At 36.0% G+C, this 13,385-nt stretch overlaps 2 protein-coding genes across 2 annotated transcripts in view; one reads left to right on the top strand and one right to left on the bottom strand.

Moving 5' to 3' along the window:
* LOC109401017 (probable G-protein coupled receptor Mth-like 1) overlaps window positions 1–4,397 on the bottom strand; it is a 147,574-nt gene extending 143,177 nt beyond the window's left edge. Inside the window, exon 1 of the mRNA XM_029860117.2 lies at window positions 3,942–4,397. The gene's annotated coding sequence lies outside the window, so the exon portion shown is untranslated. The remainder of the gene's footprint in view (window positions 1–3,941) is intronic.
* The window catches only part of LOC109429325 (RNA helicase aquarius), a 323,063-nt gene that overhangs the window by 268,453 nt on the left and 41,225 nt on the right, over window positions 1–13,385 (top strand). The gene's annotated exons all lie outside the window — the stretch shown is intronic.

Here is a 13,385-nt window from a genome sequence, read left to right as displayed (position 1 = left end):
AGGGCTCCTCCAAAAATTACTACAGAAACTCCTCGGAGAATTCCGCTTTTGAAGCCTCGTAGCCTTGCGGTTAGGGTCACCAAGCTTCTAATCACACCATGCTGTGGGGTGAGGGCTCTATTCATGCTAGGGCGATGAAACTTTTCGTGAGAATTGTTTCTTCCCTGTATCCACTGGTGCATGCTCCGTGTGTCCCTTGTCTAGTGTTTAATTTTGTTTAATCTGTACAGCCTCTGGCTGAAGACGGAGTCTGTATCTTTTTTTAGTGTCTGCGAGGATTCCTACAAGTATTTCATTCAGAAATTTCTACTTAAAATTATCCACGATGCTCCACTGGAACCTCTAGAAATTTCCTCGAAGTATCCTAAAATTTCCACAAGAATTCTACCGAATATTTCACCAATGACTCACCTGGAAATTTTGGATTCCTTCAGAAAATCTTCCATTAATTTTTCCAGAATGTTATTCAAATATTCCGTCTGGAATTCTTAGGAATACTCTTCAAAAACTTCTCTGAGGTTTACCCAAATGTTTTTTCAAGAATTCCTCAGGTCCAAATTTCTTACAGTAATTTAGCCCGGAAATTTCATGGACAACTCCTCCACAAATAATTACGAAGATTCCTCTAGAAAGTTCTCTTAAAATTATTCTGCGGATTGCTTCAGAAAGTCCTTCGTGGATTCTTCCAAAGATGCCATTACGAACCAAGAATTCTTCCAAGTTTCCTGGAATGTTGTCCCCCTGGAATACCGCTCTTGGAACATTAACAGCTTCAGTGTTTATTTTTATAGTTATATCTTGTAATCCTTTTCAAGTTGAGGTTTCCATGAAGGAATCTAAGAATCCTGGAAGCGTTCCTTGTAAAATCAAGAAGGCGTGTCACTACATAATTGGAAAAAGGATTTCCTGACAAAACAAAAGTTAAAACCAAATAGGATCGTGCAGATCCCTGACAAAATTTCGGAAATAATTAATAAAAGGTTTCCGGATAAGCAAGATTTAGAACAACATTAAATAAAAAAATAAAAGAAATTTTTGTGGTATTTCCCAGTGGCATATAGAATGACTTAGGGTATTATTGGCAGGTTTGTTCTTTTCGTCATGGGTGGTTTTTGCCGACCTGCACATTGCCTGAAACTTGACCTTTATTCAGCTTGATTGGGAAAGAATTTTGGGCCAATTCTGTGTTCAACAGGTTTAAAAAACCCCATGACAAGTAGAACAAAACTTCCGAAAATGCGTTAGTTCCCCTATACAATATTGTTTAGAATTCTAGATAAAATTTTAGTAGGATTTTGTGAAAAAATCTCTCGGGTAATCCTTTGAGAAATTTTCAAAGCAACGTTTTAAAAATGAAATTCCAAAAAAAGAATTTTATGGAAAAATTTAGGATTTTTTTCTACTTATTTCTGAAAAGATGTGTGAAGAAGTTTCAAACATTATTTCAGAAGTAAACGAAAGGAATTCTTCCAGAAATACTACACGAATTTTCTCCTCAAATTATGCAAGGGGTTTCTTCTAGATATCAAGTTTAGCAAGTTCTATCAGCAGCGACAACACAATTTTATTTAACCCTCGAGCGATCGTGCTGTTGTATTTTGTACAACACGTTAAAAAAAATCTCGCTTTTTGTATTCAGCATTGGCGTGGTGCTGGCGGGGAAAGCCAATCGCGCGAGTTACGGAAGGTCAAAAATTCTTCCGAGAATTCTACCTCATGTAGGGTCTGCGTGCCCTTAGTTATCTTACGCTCTTAAATTCATTCTATTTTTTTTGTTTAGAGAGACTTTACCGTTCTCGGCATTCGTCTCTTATTCATTCTGAAACTATTACATCACCTATTGTTTCCGTTCTTTTTGTTATTATTCGTGCCCACTTCTACCAAAAAATGCAATAATAAGAAACAAAACAAACAGAACTTAATAAGGAAACAGTTTTTATTTAATTCCCGTCTATTTAAGTATGTATCGGCCTATAATGATCGATTGTATTCTTGCACCTCGTCCAACGCCTTATGGCCAATTTGGTATCAATTACTATTTTTTAAATTAGCTTCTATATCATGTAAAAACATGTTGTAAAAGAACTACAATTTCCTTACTTATAATAACATTGAATAATTTTCCCTCGAATTCTGTTTCCGTCTAGTCCAAGTCCAAGTTGGTCAAAATCCCAATAATATCATGTGTTCAAAGTAGGATTGAGCAGAAAGTTTCAAGTGAACATGAATAATAATTAAAGTTTTTGTCCGCCATCACAGTACAACTGAGAAATCTTTCTCTGTGGTTGTGAAATACAATGTTTCGTATGGTGAAAATCCACGCACACATTTGCTTGCATCCTCCCTAGACGAAGACAACTTGTTGTTTACATTTTACCTACGGAAAAAAAGTGATTTACTTATTTTATTGAACAGCTTTTCTACATTCTTCAGCAGTGAAATCCAACTCTGAAGTGTCACAGAGCTTTTGTGGGGTGTGAATTGAAGATTGGTTCAACAAATGAATCTGGCGAAGTGAAAATTGATCGGTGATGAAGAACAATTCGTCTGGCCGCTGCTTTGGTGCGGTTGCTTTCGTCGTATGCAAAACGAGAAAATGGAATTGAAACGTGAAATTTCGCGTAATTATTCGATTTCTATTCAGTGCTATATGGGGCGGGTTATTGATAGTCTACATGTTTTTGCTTCCATCTGATGAGCCATTTGCAAAGATAAGTTGGAATATCTGTAATTATTGGCTATTTTCCTTCTGATATGACGGGAATTAGCGCATATGTCGAAGCAGGGTTCTTCCCTACCCTGATTCCAACAATAAATCGGCATTCCAAACTGAAAATACATCAGAAGACTGTTTCGTGTGGTAGTAAAATCGTATTTTCTCGGCGAAGAAAGCATTACTAATCTTTTTTTGTAGTGTAACAGAATCTAAAACATTTTAATTTATCAGAAAACAAATGTTGCTTTCTTGAGTGAAGGTGTTGTGACATTCATCACCAAACCTTTACGTATGTGGATAATCGAATTTTCGTGTACCTTGACAATACTAACACTCTCTTTAGTTGATATGTTCATGTCAAATTCATTGAACAGCTCATTGCTATCAAAGACCTCTTCCTGCTACCGGGGTGAAGGATAATATTTCCTGTACGATAAATATAGAGAGTGAAAAATAACCTGACGCAGATAATGATATTCAAATTGATACTAATTGAAATTGCATTACTAGTTTTAGCTGAATCGGTTGAAAGAGGAATGAATATTACTGTGTTTATCATTCTACCTATTCGGTGTATGAGATGTTTTAGTCTCTCAATTCTAACGTTACATACCAACTTGAACAAAGCCCGCTTCTTAGCGTAATGGACGTCTCTACAAGTATTTGATCGCTAATGCCATTAGATTTTCATACTATCACGTGACAGGCACAAAGATGTAGTTGTTTCACAGTAGAAAGGCTCAAGAAATTCTTCAATTTAGGTACTGTTTATCTCCGCGTCCGCGTGGAACGCAAATCTCAGATTGGGGAACCCTGCTGTTGTTTCTGAGTATTCTGCAAAAAAAAGTGCCCCAATAACGAATTCACACCACGACATTCCGTGTTTGTAACTTGCAGTTGTGCAAATTTTTACTCCTTTTTGTTTTTCGTTCATACGACTCTGTGACGAATGCTACATACCAATAAAATTGCCGTTATTTTTAAAACCGATAGGCGTTGAAATAGATCCATTAATTTGTTCATGGCACTGCTCATACACTATATGTATTTCCTAATATGCACCACGCCTTGGGTCAGCAGATAAAAGCCTAGTACAGATGGTTTCTTTCCACACTGATAACCAACCATTCCCCCTCCAAAAGCACTCTCCCCAATCGAACCGTGTGCGTGTACAAACTTCGATAAGATTACGTTAAATAAAAAAAAAACATTAAAAACAACGTACACTTCGTCGGAATCCACCCTCCTGATAGGCACTGATGACTGACTGTTGCTTCTGCTGAACGTAGTGACGCTCCACAGCCAGCGCTATCTTCGCTTCCAAAGCCTCACTCGAACTTATCGTGAAGGTATCCAAACAAGTTGCAATCCAATTCGGCTTCTCCTCCAGTGTAAAGTGTGTCACTGCTCTTCTTCCCGCTGAACAACTATATGTTTGTATTGTGACACAGGTTGTTTATCTACCGCCGCGGTCACCTTTCGCCGCCGAACAAAAATCTACGCGCTCGCACCCGTGTTGTACCTATTGATAACACGCGGAGCTAGAACCTGATGGTCCACTGACTTATCACGCGCGAACAAACGAATCCCGAACCGTCACGAGCCAGGTACTACCTACTACTAGGTGTAGCGAGAAACCGATGTCGAGCGTTCAAGTGTTGTATTCACACTGAGGCTTCGGTTCGGTTCCAACGAGGAATCAACGTCCCCCTACGGTGGTAGACCATTGCTCAGCTGGTCGATATGCAGTTGAACATAACGCGTTGTTGCGTTATGGAAGGTGCTGGAGAGTTGTCGTCAGCGCGCGAGACATTCTGTTCTTGGGACAGGTTCTGATCGCAACTGGAACAATCTCCACTGAAAGAGATTGCCTGCCTCTCTCTAAAGTGTGATGTTTATGACAATTTGTTTTCGATTATTGTGAACATTTCAAACACTTTGTGGCAATAAAAATGATAATTCAACTCGTGAAATTCTTATCATCTTGGTAGCGCCACGAGACATCGGCATCATCAGCAAACAGCTTTCTATGACTCGTTCGTCGCACCGCACAGTGGTTCCATTTGTTCAGGGAAGCGGTCATAAATCATTTTCTTCGTTTTTTGAAGGGCAGAATCATTATAAGTGATCAGAAATAGCATGTTATGACTGAAAATGGATATTCCAGTTCATTTTCATGATCATCACTTGAAAAATATGAACTTTGAACATTTTTATTTATGATAAATGAAAATATCATTAAAAAAAACCTTTATTTTGCACAGAAATCAATAATCAAATATTTTTAATTATTATGAAGAGTGGGTCGAATTCTGAGGAATTTCTGCTAAGTATTGCACGTTAAAACATGTATAGCACGACTGTATCATAATAGATTTTTGTGAATAGAATCAGTATTAGCATTATAATTGTGATTTTATTAGTAGGTTCTATTTCTACTGCAATAAAATAAATATATGAAACTGAATATTTTTTTCAGAAATAAGGTAGTTTGCATTGTCGAAACGCAGAAAAATCATCACGTATCGAATTAGTATGTATAACTACAGTACCTAATGCCCAAAAGCGATAATTGTGTAACAATAGTAACAATAGTGCAATTAAAGAATCAATTACTTCTAAAATTATTTCAAACAAATATTCAGGATTAATGCACAAAACGTACGTAAAAGGAATTTTTCCAACCATACAAATATTGCTTTACACAGTTATATGTCAATTCATGGGCCTGCGTTTTGCACAATAAAAAAGATTCAAGTATCTGTCCAGTCGTATTTGTTTCTTACAATTGCATTGCAACTGCTATCCAGTAATATAGTACATAGAATTTTAATCATGTATAGCTCTAACCCAATAAAAAAATATACAAATACCCCTCGTCATTGCAATTTAATCAGTGCCTGCTATTTCAAAAGAAATCAATTTGTACTCTAAGATTTAACGTTAATGGATTTATCAAATATTCCGATTTGGGAAGGGAATAAGAGGAGTACTCCTTCTTCTTCCAGCACTACAGTATTAGGTACTGAATGGATTTTGAGGAAATTTTTCAAATGTTGGCAGTAAATGCAAAACTTCTTATCAAATTCGACAATTACAGAGGTAAGTTTTGACGAGGCCACATAAGAATGGTTGTTATGCAACTATTGAGGTATGAATACCTGAACACGTCCAGAAGTGTATTTTTTGTTCATAATTTTAAAAAAAATCAGAGATTGTTTTCAAATAAAATATCCCTCAATTATTGTAAAAAGCTTTGAAATATCTCCTGTAAAAATTTCAGTCATTTTGGTACGCATTCCAGACAATTACAGAAAAACTAGTATATATATAATTTTGTAGTTATTTTAATACATATTTTTTATAAAAATAACGGGTAACTTACAATACATCCTGCAACCTTGTATGCAGATATTTGCAGCTACAACCTTCACAGATTGATTCTCCTACTCAAATCTGATCATTTGCTGGCGGACGATTGATTATATGTGGTTAAGAACATGTTTGAAATGTTACATGATTTTTTATTATGTAATTATTCTATTGGTAAAATTATGTGCCTATTACTCACATCCCCATTGGTCCAAAAACACCCAGATCCGGTTTTTAGCGCTTCGAATTGGAAGATAAACATCTATTCTGACTCTCTGCGTTGAAAACCAATTGAAAATCGACTTGCTTTTGTTATACGAAGACACGGAGTACAACTCAAAAGTCATGTGATTTTTGGACAAATTTAAAAATTGTGTAATTGCATAACAATAGCCACGCTCTCACGCAAAATATGCAACAGAAACTTACATAAAAATGGATTTTCTGCATTCTTGGGAACATTATTGATTTATAAAAATTATACAAACTCATAAATTAGACAATCAATTTTTCGATTTTTGGCCTATGGCGGTACCACTGTGCACCGGAATGTTCGTTCTGGTCCCATCGCAACCAATACTGCAGGAATGTCTAAAAAATAAATATACAATTTATTGGCGCCTTTGGTTGGCGTTACGATAGACTGCGTTAGGGTTTTCTCTTCTTCACAGTTTATGAGAAACGAATCCACTGCGATGGCGCGTTTACGAGAGAACGAGAGTATGTGCTACGAACGACGACCACGTGTCTGCTTCGAAGAGAGTTGCACGAGGTTTTATATTTGTTATGACCAAAATGCCGGTTGGCAAACAGCATACGTGGACACGAATAAATCGCATCGTCTCATTATGGTTTTATATAATTTTGTTCTGTCTGCCGTTTTTTAATCGTGATTTTTTATTACCCCATTCATTGCGTTTTTATCGTTATGATGGCAATGGCTCTGGTGCTGAAGTCGGTCCGAAGTTCTTCTTCGTATCGTCTTTTTGCGTGTAGGTGTGTAATGCGAAACTGCAGTAATTAGATTGACGTCTTTAAACGGGTGAGCTCGTTTTATGTTATTGTCTTCTTATATACAATAATGAGGCACGATAAACGCTGGATACATATTTTATTTTTCGAAATTTAAAACCCGTTGAGATTTATTGGCCTCTGTCCAGCAACAGGGAACATCAGATAATCAACCCCGGTAGGAACTTTGGTCGTAAACTGCCAGGGGACGGGGAGAGGTTTGTTGGCTATTTGTATTGATGTTTGTATAAAAATTGGCCATTACGCTAATATAAGGGAAGTATTTTCAAACATGTAGGAAGCAATCATTTTTGTATCAATTGCCATTCATAGCGTGGGACGTAAGTTTTTTGTATTGCTTTTTTATAGACAAAACAAGCGATGACATGCGCCTTTGTCATTCGTTAGTTTTATTGGTGAATGCCGTTTTCAATTAATAAACATACAAAAATAAGGATTGAGATGATCAATTGTAATGATAGTTCTATATTGACCTGCTAAACTACGTTACCGAAGAATAAACATGATTAAATGAAATCATGTTTTATAATAATTCTACTATAAGTACTTTTAACCTTCAAATGGGCGTAACTGAAGATTTTGGCAAACATTATTTTTGAAATTCAGTTTATGGGTGTGCAATAACTATATAAGTGAAAAAGTAAATGAACTGTCGTTTATGTTTTTCATTGTATATTGTTCTGGCTATAATAGTAAATGAAGCCAACAACGTCCGTATCCTACCGGTTAAACAATACTTCCCTTATACTGGCGTTATGGCTAATTTTTATACAAAATGCCGTCAATATTAGTGCATAGTATCAAATTGTAGCATTATTAATGATACTTTTTATTATTTGGGACTTTGAAGCATGCTTCCGCTATGAAATATGATGTTTTTCTATAGAAACCCTGATTTTTTAGGGGTTAGGCCCTTTAAAAGGGCGTAACTCAAAATTTCGTCTAACGATTATTTTAAAAAATTATCCAGAGGTGTAGGAATGATAAAAAAAAAGAGAACGGCGTTTCAAATTTTGTTGGCAAAAGCATGCTTCCGTTTTGAAATATGAAGTTTTTCTATAGAGACCCTGATTTTTTAGAGGTTAGGCCCTTTAAAAGGGCGTAACTCAAAATTTCGTCTAACGATTTTTTTTAAATTTGTCCAGAGGTGTAGGAATGATAAAGAAAGAGAATGGCGTTTCAAATCTTGTTGACAAAAGCATGCTTCCGTTATGAAATATGATGTTTTTCTATAGAAATCCTGATTTTTTAGGGGTTCGGCCCTTTAAGAGGGCGTAACTCAAAATTTCGTCTAACGATTTTTTTTTTTAATTTGTCCAGAGGTGTAGGAATGATAAAGAAAGAGAATGGCGTTTCAGGTTTTGATGGTATATTTTTTTTTTATAATAACGGTAAATGAAGCACCGTGTAGGGGGTTGGCGTCTGGCCCAGTAAGTCAGCCGTAAAAAAGCATTGCAACAGAAAATAAACAACACGAACCGAGACCAACGGCAAGGATCCCAGCGAGTTTGTAAGTTTGGTACGTAGAGCTTCCGATCTCTCAACTTCAGTGGGAACATCCATATACTGGCCGATCTACTGAAAGACCGCGGCTTGGCATCGTAACACTGCAGGAGGTATGTTGGGAGGGACAGGATCCATGCGAACGTTTTGAGGTAATCATAGGTACTATCTACAAGAGCTGCGGCAAAACACGCGAGCTTGGAACAGCTTTCATCGTAATGGGAGGTGCGTCATTGATGAAAGATTGTGCTGGATAATGATCAAGAACCGATTATTCAACTTCAGCATAATCAACGTGAACAGCCCACACTCCGAAAGCACAATGACGTTTCCTACGCTTGCTAAAGCTATCACACTTCAGTAGGTTGTGGGCACCAGCAGACTTCTGGAAATTCAAGAATCAAGGACTTCTTTTACGTGTACTCAAGATGAGCGGATTCAAATCGTCGCACATTGGAGTAAATCATATCAAAACCTGATCATAAGTGGAAAAACTCAAAATGAAGTAATTGCGGTTTCCGTTGTGTTTTTGCCAAGTGTAGTTATCGTGTAATCGTTTGACAGCTAAGCAGTGTCCAAATGTTCTGTTTACGCTTATCAGAAGAGGTTTAGTAAAGCTGAATGTTAGCCGTTTTCTTTGATATAACTCACAGCGCGTGCAAGTTTTGACCGTACAAAGTGAATAAAATTGATAGTCATTCAATTCAACGATGCAGTTTGCTGAACAAGGTTAATATTGTTATTCTATTAGTTTGAAACCCAAATAAATTGACGTTAAGTTTACATACAATATATGAAAATATTGAAAAAAAATATTTGATGGAATCCTTTACCGTACATTCAAAATGAAATAAGTTAATTTTCCGGCTGTTTCCGGGAAATCTGCTTTTAGTGTATGATAAAACTATTGTTCCTCTTTCAAATGCAGAAAGAAAACCTTCCGGATGTTTCCGATTTCAAAAGTGGCAAAAAATCGTGCTAATTATATTATTATATGATATAATTTGCCCAAAAACACTATTTGGCCCTCTGAACGTATTTTTGCTGAAAACTAGAATTCAACAGCTTTCAAGCAAAAAAAGAAGTTTAAAATCGGTCAACTGGTTCAAAAGCTGTGATTTTTTGAAAAATTTTAGTTTCGAAAAATCTTGATTTTTACAATCATAAAATTGGTCACCCTAATGATGAAATAAAAAAAATACGGGTCTAATTATTTTCGATAAACTACAAAACCACCAAGTATCACGATGTTCGGAGACACACTCTATCAATTTTCTATGGCATGGTTGTATTATTATCAAAAAAAAAATCTTGTTGAAGTCGGTTAGATTGGTTGTTCCTCACTGCTAGGTGAATTTATTGTAATAAAATTCATTGAAAACTATGAAATACGTTTCATTACTAATTTGGGTTGTATTTGGGTTGCGAAAATACGTCAAAATAATTTTGATCAGTTTTGATGTACTAGGTGCTCCACTGTGCGTAACTGAAAAAGCTTGGAAATCTAACTGTCTATTCTGGAAGTTCCGGATCGAGCCACTATGGGCCAGATATCAAAATATCACGACAAAAGTCAAATAAGTTGTTTTTCTAAGATTAAATTTTTTTCATATATGTATAATTGTTTGGGCTAAGTTTGATAGTATACCGACTGATTTTTTCAATTTGTAACAAAATTGTATAGCTTTTTGTGTAAAGAAACTTCTTATAAGCGAAAATTCTCGGTTTTACCCAATATTAAGAAAAATATGATTTGTGATGAAAAATGTACCCAACAAGTATAACGCATACATTTTCTAACCTTAAGTTTAGTATATTTTGTATATTTGATGCACAAATTGCTATGCTTTTTGATTTAAAAATAAATTTTACAATATTTACTCAAATTTTACGTTTTATTTGCCAATTTGTTCAAAAAGTAGTAGTATTCAACCGTGTTCAACATGCAACCGGTCTAGGATGCTAGTGGAGACTCCTCTTTTTTGAAAGCTACCGGACTTTTTTTTGCGGGAAACCAAGTTTGAGTGATTTTAGTTCATACGTTAATTTAACAATATTTTACGCTCTACTTCAATAATCATCCACTCTTGCCATTACGACGCAATCACTTTCACACCAATTTTTTTTAAATGCTTCCAGCACGCAAAAAAAACGGCAGAAGAAATTGCTGAATGTCAGCAACATTTTTGCTGAATTTCAGCACAACTTTGCTGATCAACTGTCAAAATTGTTGGATGGTTCAGCAAGTTGAAAAATAATTGCTGATACTCAATAATTTGTATTGCTGAATGCAATCAGCACGCAAAATATTTTGCAGTGTATGGCTTGCGAAACAATATACACAACAAACGCTTTCAGCAATATTTTGCTGGATTTTGCCGAGCTGAAGGGTCCAGAAATTTTTTTTGCTGAACTGTCAGCAAAGTTTGCTGAATTTTAGCAAAACATTACTGGTGATCAGCAGCGTTTACTGAACAAATCAGCAAAACTTTGCTGAATTTCAGCAATTTTTTTCTAAAACCTTCAGCTCGGCAAAATTCAGCAAAATTTTGCTGAAACCCTCAATCGATTTTTGGTGTGTACATAGCAACAAAGAACTATCATTCTGGAAGATTTTGTCTCAGATATAAATGTGAATGTGAATCAAGACCACACACTTACTCAATGTACAAAGTTTCGGTATATTGTGATTTTACTTCAAAGATGAATCCAAGGGAATTTGCTTGAGCTGTTTGGGAATCGCCGTTAAATTCAAGGGGCGTTTCCATACGTTCTTGTTAAACTATAAACTTCTAAGTTAATGCTCTTATTACGTTAAACGACCTCTACACCGATTCTCTGTAAAATAATATGTGAAACACGCATTGAAAAGAATTTTCCAAAAAATTTAGGGTATGTGTGCCATCAGTAATCTCACGCTCCCATATTCATCCTATTCGAAAACAAGCGATCACGGCACCGATTGATTCCGTTCTTTTTGTTTTCATGGGTGCTCTCTTCTAACAAAAAAATACAAAAATAAGAAACAATACAGAAACAGCGCTTCAATCCTTTGTTTTTCGTAGGATGAAAATAAGAGCCACATGCTTAATAAGGGAATCAATACCCTATAACGAAAACTTTTTATCTCGACAAACTCTTCCGAAAACGCATTGGAGCGCCCCTCCGACTATGCTCCTCCATCCTTACCTCCATCAGCTGGCAGCACCGGCAGCATAAGCAGCGTAAAAGAAATGTCAGATTGAATCAAAACAAACCACACCAATCAAGAGTGAAAATCTCGCGCACGTGTTGCTCCTACGTTAAATATGTCAAAGCGATGTGTAAGTGTGGCTGCTGTGTCGCTCTGCGATTTCAACTCACGACTGTTATATGCGACACAAGTGCTTTACCGACTAAGCTACCGAGCCAATCGATAACACGGAATTTTAGTTGATAAGGAAAATAAAATCTTTCCCTTAATCGCAAATATATCCATCCCATTTGTAGATATGTACCAAGAGTGAGCGCAATTTAATTATTGTTCAAATACCGGCTCCAAGTAATTTAGCCGAGTGTCATTTGGCTGATTGTCGCATGGCCGAACGCCATTTGGCTGAAAGGGTCATTTGGCCGAAAGAGTCATTTGGCCGAATGCCATTTGGCTGAAGGAGAATGGATGAACTTAAACGATCGTGCCACTGTTCTCCACATCAGTATAACTCGAAAAATCGTCAAGGTGGAAAATTCTCTGATAAAATATTGACAGTTTCAACGCCAACTAATTCCTAAACTGTAAAAGTATAAAGATTGATTTTCAATGATTGAAAAAAAAGAAAAAAAAACAAAAAACTTATCCATCCATACATAAGTTGAGTTCATTAAAACTCATAATTGACCACCCGAATTGATGTACCGAAAATTTGCATTTTGAGTAAGTGTTTGGTATTAATTTAAAAGCCTACAATCTTAGTCATATCTAAAACGAAACCTTCCATAATAATAGTTGTTTGTTACTATGTGTATTATTTTGCAAGCCATGAAGTGATTGCATCGTAATGGCAAAAGTGGATCTTGGAGTGGATTATTATTGAAGCACAGCGTAAAATATTGTAAAATTAGCGTATGCACTTAAATCACTCTAACTGGGTTTCCCGCAAAAAAGTCCGGTAGCATCTGAAAAAGAGGAGTCTCCACTAGCTTCCTAGACTGGTTACATGCCGAATACGGTCGAATACTACTACTTTTTGAACACATTGGCCAATAAACCGAAAAATTTGAGTAAATATTGAAAAATTTAAATTTAAACCTAATTGCCTATGATCGCATATCAGTTCCATATCTGCTAGGTTTCATGTTCATATGAGATAGTTATGCGTTCATAGGCAGTTAAAGACATCGCTATTTATACATCAAATATGCAAAATGTACTAAATTTCATGTTAGGAAATGTATGCGTTATACTTGTTATACTTTTCTTAATATTGGTTAAAATCGAGAATTTTCGCTTATAAGAAGTTTTTCCATACAAAAAACTATTCAATTTTGTTACAAATAAAAAAACAGTCGGTATACAATTAAACATAGGCCAAACAATCATACATATATGAAAAACGGAAAATCTCAGAAAAAAACTACTTTTTCGACTTTTGTTGCGAAATTTTGATTTCTGGCCCATAGTGCGAGCTGATGTTGAACCTTGAAGGATCTCAAACCGTCATCACCGTACCCACGCCGTCTGTCGTGGATGTCATCTGGACAGCAAACGCGCTGTCAACACGTC

Source organism: Aedes albopictus, chromosome 1, assembly GCF_035046485.1.
Source record: "Aedes albopictus strain Foshan chromosome 1, AalbF5, whole genome shotgun sequence".
NCBI classification, from domain to species: domain Eukaryota; kingdom Metazoa; phylum Arthropoda; class Insecta; order Diptera; family Culicidae; genus Aedes; species Aedes albopictus.
Note: the sequence above shows the minus strand (reverse complement) of the source record. Positions and strands in the feature narration are given on the sequence as shown.